Source organism: Pinus tabuliformis, chromosome 7, assembly GCF_031772625.1.
Source record: "Pinus tabuliformis cultivar Carrire ecotype Pingquan chromosome 7, CPIR1, whole genome shotgun sequence".
NCBI classification, from domain to species: domain Eukaryota; kingdom Viridiplantae; phylum Streptophyta; class Pinopsida; order Pinales; family Pinaceae; genus Pinus; species Pinus tabuliformis.
The window spans coordinates 617,721,995-617,731,473 of record NC_142293.1 but is presented as its reverse complement, the minus strand read 5'-3'; positions in this window follow the sequence as shown (position 1 = coordinate 617,731,473).

Here is a 9,479-nt window from a genome sequence, read left to right as displayed (position 1 = left end):
ACAATACCAAATTCCTAGAATTTTCTAGGCATTCTAGAGTGGGAAAATTAGGGTGTGAAGTCAGGCAACAATGTAGTTTTAGAGTAGCAGCGCAGTTCTCTGGAGGAGTTTGTTATTGCAGTCATTGGTATTTCTTGTACTCATCACTTGGTGCTTGTATCTTTCCTTGTGCAATCCCAAGTGAAATTTCTCCAACTCTTTGTACCAAAAGATGATATTATTAATAAAATCTTGGCTAGTTTTGGGATTTGCAGAAATTTCTGGTTCATATGTATTTGTTTCTGAAATTTTATGTGTTATTGTATTTTCATGTTTTTGTTATCATTTAAAATTTCCATTAGGAACATTACAGTGGTATCAGAGCATGATCTTTTCGAGTTGTGGAGTAGCCAACAAGATCATGGAAGATTTGGCCATGTATGCACTCTGATTGGTGAACTATAGACAAACCCATGGCTCAAGGGAGCATGAGTATCATTGAGGGAAAAATGACCCTCACCCACTTTGATGGTTCAACTAGGAGTTCTGTCAGAAAATGGGTACAAAAATTGGACACATTTTTCTGGCTAAACCCCATGAGGGAGGCAGACGCTATTAGAAATTCCACTTTGCACTTGAATGGAGATTCTATGGAGTGGTGGTACTAAGGGTTGATCCCTATCGGTCATGTATGTATCACACCCTATGCAGAGTTCACACAAAGGTTCGTGGAGAGATTTCATTGAAAGGGCACTAGATCGCATCAAATGGAGTGGATAGGATGAGGACAAGTAGAGGATGAGACCAGGAGGCATTTTTGTTGGTGGAGAACAGGCTTTAGATGTCAGAAGATTGAGTAGGAGGTTGAGCACAAGGACACACAGGATGGTGAGGGGAACATCAATATAACCAGTGTGGCACAAGAGTCACCATTGTTGGAGGCCTATTTGGTAGCTCCAGTTAACACCTTGGTTGAGGGAGTAGAGCATACACTTGGAGGACCATCTATTGATGAGATGCCAACAGTTGATGAGGTACCCGGTGCTATGGCCCAGTTTCTAAACGATGGTTGCCCATAACCGGTTTATGAGTTGTCTGGACGCATGCATGTCATTGAGGAGGTACCAGAAGAGAGGGAGGGGTCCTCAGTGGTGACCGCGTTTACAAGGGATGGCCACCCTCCATTGTTTCTTCAGTGCCAGGTTAGCCTTCTAGCATTGAGAAATAATGCCACGATAGCAGGGGAGGCCATTTTGCAACAAAACAAGGAGTTGGGGAGCATTTTGTGTTGAATCCGTGACCAAATTGACTCACGTTAGGGAGTGGTTGGATACCCTACTGGTGCAGCTAGAGTGCACGTTGGAGAGTGAGAGCAACTCTCTTCGGGCATACATAGATGGGGCTAGCAGCATTGCTAGGTTACCTTTTCCCATTGGACAGAGAGAGACAGAGATACATAGTCTCATTTCATGTGTTGACCAACATAGCGAGATGGCACGACCTGAGTCACACAAGGTGAAACGTCCACATTTTGGGGTTGTTCTATGGGCTAGAGTTCATACATTCGGTCCCTCTCTTGGGGTTGGATGGCGAGAGATTTTGAGTTGGTACACGATGGAGGGGGATTGAAGGATGGAGATGTACATAGTCTGGAGAAAAGCTTGGTGGAGGTCCTAGACATCAAGGGTAGTGGAGGCCCAGATTGGCATTGGGATCCAGGCGGGGTTTCCTATCCAACATCAGACATACAAGATGACTATGGCATTGTAGTCAACCTAGTGTCTGAGTGCATGCATTCCTTAAGGGAGTTTCAGTTAGCAATAGTGGCTAGATGGTTTATGAGTAGAATCCATGGGTTGATTTGGCATGTTGGTTATGCATGGGGTCACAAAATGATTAACGCTCTCTGGCAAGGGATGGTTGGAGGAGGTGGCATAGGTAGTACGCTGGACCAGGCATTGTATAGGGACGATGTTCTCCCTTTGACATTTAAGACTCAGGTGTCACCGAGGATCGACACAACAGAGTTATCTCCTCTAGTAGGAACAAATTTATGGCGTTTAGATTTATCAGGATGGACGAAGAGGTGCAACTTGATGCATATAGATGCGATTCTAGAAAATAACACCCAGTGGTGTGCAGGGCTATGCAGCGAGGAGAAGTGGCCTTCAAAGGAGCACGTAGATGCATGGGGGTATACCATAGCTTGTTGGTTTACACTATCGGATAGGAGGAGTGGCTCACATCGCATTGAGTACATGAGGGGAGTGATAGGTGCAGTGACACAGGTGAGACACAAGACGGTATAGGATGGCATAGCCGTAGTTGAGGATATCCAATGGTGTACAAGGGTAGGATGAGGTGTACAGTGGCATGTCCAAAAGTACTGGGATGATCGGTGGTATGCAGGCATGTATGGCGCTACACAATGAGGCCTTAGAGTGTTGCCTCCAGGAAGAACCATGAATGGAGACACTGAGCATACCTTTGGGTGTAGTTCACCCAGGACCGATGAGGACACAGATGATTGATACTTGATAGTATCCACGGGGACTCACACACCTAACACTCTTCTACATCCCTCACGGGTGCAGTCGATTTTTCTGTTAACTTTTCACACTCTGGGCATGAGCAGCAGGGGACAAGGGGCTCACCCGAGACATTTGGATGACACTCTACGCACTAGGGAATAGACTTCTCAATAGTGGAACTAGGTTAGTGACTCAATTTAAAGCCACAGGTTGGGGGATGAGTTGATCATCTACAAGGGTGGAATATCATTCATCACCGTGGCTACGTCTTGTGTGCTAGTCATGAGGGAGACATGTGTCACTCTTTTCTCAGTGAATGTCGGGACTATGCATGAGCAGGGGATACCGTGTATAGCTGAAGTAGTTTTCCAGTTGGTATCCGGGCTTCAGACAATGTATTGGCACTTTATTGAGGGTGCAGATGGCATGCTTGGTGGCGATGATTAGATGGATCAAAACAGATTCACATACACTGAAACGGTTGGGAGAATCAAACATATGTCTATTAGTTGCATTCAGGGGGTAGCTATTTGGCACGTGTGGTTTCCAGCAGTCATCACTACTATGCAGTGGAAGGCACAAACCTATTTAGCACACATAAGATTAGTTCATGATATTTGGAGCCTATATGTTGATTGCATGTAGGGACTAGAGACAAGGCACGAATGGATTCCAACAATTTTTAGAGCTATGCTGCAGTAGGTATAGCTATGGGATCCAAGGGTTTAGTTGGTTGATAGATCACTCTATCTCGTGATGAGCAGAGTCATGGCAGAGAGTGATCTATTTCACTCTTAGGCCAACACATGGGGGTTCTGGGAGGCCTTCATCGTATGGTGAGGCAGGCCTTCCCTATTGCTACACAGGTTCAGGGTTAGCTTTGGATGGGTAGGATTTGGCATCATGGAGATACATGGGCAGGATGTATTTGGCATTTATTCATATTTCACCATTGGGTTCTAGGAGAGGAGGATATGACATGGGCACGGTGGGAAATCAGTCGTAATCAATGTCGAACAACGTCGACATGGTGGAATATTTTTTATATTAGCATGGGACCCTGGTATTGAGGGATTCATTTATGACAGGATGGTGCACAGATTCAGGTGACCCGGTGGTACATTTGGGACCCCGGTATTGTGTGTAGTGATTGTTTGGGTCAGCTGATCGAGAGGGTGCTTGTTTAGGCATTGCTTGAGGACAAGCAATTTTTGGTGGGGAGGATTGTAATATGCCCAATTAAATTAATTTTCCTTAAGAAGAATTCCCATTCTTGCAATTTTGGCGTTGGGAATGTTTTCGCATGAAAGCTTAGGAAAAGTGGGTTGAGGGAGTCCCCACTTAATTTTTGGGAGAAATGGAGGCCACCAACATTAGAGAAAAAGAAAATTAAATGGGTAGTGGAATATGGGGCCCACGTGAAGTACACACTTAGGGAAGAAGGAATTCAAATTCCTTGAGGCAAACCAATTTGGTGGAGGGACCCATAAGGGATGCATGGCCAACAATTATAAAAGGAAGGAATGAGGGACTAATAGGGGTCTTTTGTCTATTTGAAAATTGAATTTGCCTTAGATGTTCAGTTGAGCCAATATTGTGTTGTTTAGCACATGAGTGTCTTTGAGAGGAGATCTCAACCCTTGATTTGGTGGACTTAGAGCCTCATCCCTAGGAGGGAGTTCTACTTCTTTCTAAGTCGTACCAGCAACAGTGAGTTGAGTTACAATAGCAATAAGTCGAGTTATAGCAGCAAGGGAAGTAACAGTAAGGAGGCCGCGTTACAGTCGCAGGGAAAGGAGTAGTAGGAGGGTTGAGCTACATTAGTAGGAAAGTAGTAGCATGAGGGCTGAGTTGCTGCAACAGGAAAATAATAGCAAGGAGAAGGGAGAGTAACTGCAACATAGAGTAGGGAGATTAATAGCAGCGCAGGGACTGCACAATCAATGGAGTGAGATTTTTTGGGGCAACATTATCTCAGGGATTTTGGAGTTGGGGAGCTGGGAGATAATTTGGAGGGCCATTGGAGGAGGATTGCTGGAGTTGGGAGTGCAGAGATTGATAGGATCAGTCACAGCAACAAAATTCTTATTTGGAGGGGGGCCAAGGTGTGGAGGGTCAATTTTTGAAGGTTGGAACCAAGGGAAACCCTTTTTGGGTTTTTCTGGGTTTTGGGAAAGGATCACAATCCAAAATTCCTATAATTTTCTAGGTACTATAGAGTGGGAAAACTAGGGGGTAAAGCAAACAACAATGTAGTTTTGGAGTAGCAACGTAGTTTTCTGGAGGAGTTTGTTATTGCAGTCATTGGACTTTCTTGTACTCATCACCTGGTACTTGTAGTTTGCGTTGTGTAAGCCTAGGTGGACTTTCTCCAACTCCTTGTACCACAAGATGATATTATTAATAAAATCTTGGCCAGTTTTGGGATTTGCAGAAATTTCTAGTTTATGTGTATTTGCATCTGATATTTTATGTGTTATTGTATTTGCATGTCTTTGTTATCATTTTAAAATTTCCATTAGGAACATTACATTTAGCCTATCTAAAAATAAAACATTAGATGGATCAAAGATCCATGTAAAAATCCTTCAACTATTTTACTTGATAATGTAACAAATCACACTTTTACAACTAAATTATACGCACCATAATCCAATTGTAACATATAGAACGATATTTTGACTAACCAATAGGAAGATCAGAATTTATCAACCTCTATTGAAAGTTTTTATCAATCATTACGTTATTTTCATCATTACATGAATCTCCATCCCCAGAGATGAAATACTTAGTAAATAGTATTTCATCTCCAAAGATGGATCATTGTAATTTTATATTACCTTTCCAAATTGTTGATAAAGCAATCACTAATGGGCCCAATACAGCCAACACAGTCAAAACAGCGAGCTACGCAATAACTTCTAGATCCGTTTGGTTTTCTTTCACTCTCCCGTCAACTGTATATATGAATAAAATATTGTTGGGATCAATCACTTTTTTTCTCTTGTATTTTGTCTTCTTCAAACGTCTACTCATTTGTGTAGTTTTGACCAAGAACCTATAGCCTTCAACAACTGATATCATTACAATAATACATAAAATAGATATAGATCCCTTTAATATCTCGATAATAAAATATGATATTGGAGAGGAATAAATGGACTAATCATTTTTGTGTAACTCTATTATTCAAAATGATTGAGGACAGAATGTAGAGATCATAATAGAGGTTCAATTTTTTATAGCATTTTTTTTCTTTTACAACAAGTATTTTAACTCTCAAATTAGGCAAAGCTTTGTACGAATGGTTTTTTTCTTTTCTTGGCCAAGCAGATGGTGAGGCCAAGCAGGGTATTAAAACGAGAGGAAAATGAATAATTATTTTGAATTAGATGAACAATATAATTGACCAGATTATTTTTTATCTAACTAAATAATTATAATATTCATTATATTTCCAATACAAATGGTAGATGCTATGCCTTACACCTTTACTCCACCATTCATTTTGTTACAAATGAATTCTTACATCTTGAAGAGATGGATGATGTAACCAAAGTGGTGGATTCCTAATCCATAGTGCAGATCATCCATATTGATTCCTTGAATCCCTCTATATTTGTTCACCCATGTATAATTACATTTGAATAATATTAAAATTGACATGTTGAACTTGATCATTGAGTTCATTCTTTGATGAAAATATGTGGAAGAATTTACACCTATATTTCATATCTAAAAAAAGGCATAAGTATCATTTGCTCATCCTGTCGAATTTTAAAACCATTTACAAGGAAGAAGTGGTGTTTCTACTACCGGTCTATTATAAATGTAGACCTAATGTTAGGACTTGATACTTAGAAGAAACAATCTCACTGCAAATTCCAGCAATAATTAATGCACAAGTAGAAGGAAAAACATGTCTTAGTTAGGATAATGATTGAATAGATAGAGGCTGTCATTAGAGAAGTTTGTTACAATAGTATGCAAATGTGAATTTCATATTATTCAAACACCTTGAACCCAAGAAGTACATTAAAACATTAATAATATAAAAGTATTCAAATCACAATGTGAACAAAGTTATGATAGAAGTCACCTATGTAATTATGTAGTTTCTTCTATTTTCATCTCTCTTCTTCAAACAAGCAATTGTCTAACTCAAATCCTCTGTGAACAAACTTGCAAGGAGAGGAACAAATTCTTAGCTATGAATTGTTTTATAACTTTTCCTTTTTTTCATCTACAACTTTTCTTAAAGGATCAACTATTCATTATTGTCTCACCTCCATCATGCCCATCATGACCCGCACTACTAGTATAACCGTGCAACAATCGTCACTAAATTGCGATTGTTACTTCAAGAGATTTCCAACAATAATTAATAATTAGAGCATCTATATTATGTTAGTGTAAATTTGACTCTATCATTGGTAGTTTATGTGCTTGATATTTCATTAAACCATGGCTTTTCATGTGGTATTCTAATCTAACTCCATTGTTTGTTGCCTTGGTTTTTCCCATTATTTGTTGCCTTTTGTTTCAAAAATGTGGAAGTGTTCACTAATGACATAATCAAAAGTCGCCCCATTTCTTGGTGGGTGTAGTCCAAATTGGGTGAACAAAAATTTTAACTCCTACGAATTTGTCATGATTTGTATTTATTTGTGTGCCTATTATAGTTATGGAGGTAGGTGCGTCTATTTTGGAATATGGCTTCCACAATTTTAAATTAATTATCAATGATTATTATGTGGATGGTAAGATTTAACTTCCACGAAATATTTTAGAATATCCTTAGTAGTAGTCATAGATCAAAGATTAGTAGTTATCTCAAAAGTTCTTATGCCATTTTTTTCTTTTTAATTAAATTCATTAATTAAAAAAAATGTCACATGAGCATATGTAACGTCAACATGGTTTATGTGCATGTGGTAAGACACAGTATTGGCCCATGATATTGTAACAAATTCTATTTATAAGTTAAGAATCTCCATGGTAAAGTGGTAGTGAATCTTCATGGTTAAGAATATTTTTATATGTTTCTTTAAATGTATATATATTTAACTCATAAATAAATAATTTTTGTAATTAATAATAACTTAAAATAATTTTATTGTTTAGTTAATTTTTATGATTTATTTTAATATTGGAAATGTGAGATGTATCATGAGGTAAGTGTTTTGATGCCTATAAATTTATTCAATTTATATAGTTGCAACAATTATGTATATTTCATGTTTTATAACACTTAGCATGAGATCTTGTAAGAAATCCTTTAATGATGGATAATTAGTTCTTATTAGAGGTATAGGTAGATATACTACTTCAATACCTAGGTATGCAAAGAAATGCGTAGATCAAAATAAGATTTATTAGCTAGATATTTCATCTACATGGAAGAGGCACAACCTCTAAGTGAGCAAGCCATATGGGTTCTATATGTTTTTTGGTTTATATTGCTAATTAATCATAATGTGCTATCTAGAGACTAGGTGATCACTTTAGTGAAAATAAGGTTTAAAGGTTGCATCAAGGTGAGAAGAGCTTAATAGCACATTGCACATGATGTCTCCCTCTCAAGCATAGAAGGGATGGACGATAAAATTGATGAATTACTTGAATACATGGGAGGGTGACAAGTGTACTCATATACTAACTTGAGATTAGTTTGTTGTAAGATTTATTATTCAGGAATACATATGATAGTGTGGTAGTGCATTGAGTTATGTATGATCAAGTTGTGAAATAGACCGGATAGGTTCAAGGATGGTAGGTGTACTCATCTGATACTTTGAGGAAGGAGGAAGGGGGAAGTAATGTGATATTTAAGGATGGAAACCTACTAGATACTTGGCTTGTCTTCTTGTCAAAGGTAAGATGATACTTGTGAAAGGTAAGTTGATACTTGTCGTGTCTTTTTGTGAATGGTAAGCTCCCTTTAATAAGGGATTATTAGGGTAATTAGGGTAAACTTGACTTAGTCAAATTCAATTTACCATTTTGGTTTTATGGTATTTTAATGTAATGTAGCCTATTTAAGTGCATGATGGCTCCATTGTTACTGTATTTTGGTGATTGTGAAGGCATGGTAAAAAAGGAGAAAAGTGTAAAAATATTAGGAATCTTTCCGATGACATGATAAAAAGCATAACCATTTTTTGGTTGACTTAAATAAAATTGGATGGACTACTTAAATTTTGTTTCATATAAATTTGTCATGATATATGTTTATTTGTGTGCTTATTATTATACTCAAATAAGATTTTAGAATTTTAATTTAATTATCAATAATTATTATGTGGATGATAGGGATTTACCCTCTACTGAATACTCTAAAATATTCTTAGTACTAGTCTCATATCAAAGGTTGAGATTTATCTCAAAAGTAGTTACACACTTTATGTTTTTTCAATTACATTGATTAAGTAAAAATATATCATATAAACAACTTTCATATGAAACAGATTTACCCCTCTACTGAATACTCTAAAGTATTCTTAGTAGTAGCCTCATATCAAAGGTTAAGATTTGTCACAAAAATAGTTAGACGCTTTATGTTTTTTAATTACATTGATTAATTAAAAATATATCATATAAACAACTTTCATATAAAACCAATTATAGTGTTTTGAACATGCAATGTTTATAAACAATAATAAATTATAGTATTATAACAAAACCTATTTACAAATTAAAAAAATCCAACTTACATCTATAATATAAATATGCAAACTAATAAATATTAATGTTATTTTAAAAATTTACTACCATAAATACATACAAAAATAATTTATTATGCATTATTCTACTTCCCAATTCGAATCGATATTATTGCAAGTCAATAAGCTTCTTTTACATGCAAGTTACCCATCCTCTAGAAATTGTCATACTCAATCGGTTGAAATTGTAAGATGCAATGTGTTACCCTACTTCACAAATCAAAATGAGATTATGAAAATTAAATAA